The sequence below is a fragment of the Rhagoletis pomonella genome, unplaced genomic scaffold (assembly GCF_013731165.1).
Source record: "Rhagoletis pomonella isolate Grant_MI unplaced genomic scaffold, Rhpom_1.0 Rhpom_scaffold_00113, whole genome shotgun sequence".
NCBI classification, from domain to species: domain Eukaryota; kingdom Metazoa; phylum Arthropoda; class Insecta; order Diptera; family Tephritidae; genus Rhagoletis; species Rhagoletis pomonella.
Window position 1 is genome coordinate 62199 of NW_023458667.1, and position 282 is coordinate 62480.

The window sequence follows — 282 nt, forward strand, 5'->3', positions numbered from 1 at the left end:
CGAGTCTATGGCAAGGAACTGTTGGCCGAAGGGCATCATAGTGGACGTCGTCACAGCAAAGGATGGCCAGGTGAGGCGCGCAACCATGAAAACAGCACGCGGAATTCTGGATCGACCTGCCATAAAACTAGCTGTGCTGGACGTCGGCAATCCGAAGAAGTATGCTCGGAGGACTCGCTTACGAGGGAGGGAATGTTGCCGCCGTTCCTAGTGGGTACCCAATATGTAAGATTTCCTAGTGGGTACATAGACATAAGCGGTATATTTCCAAACACATTAATG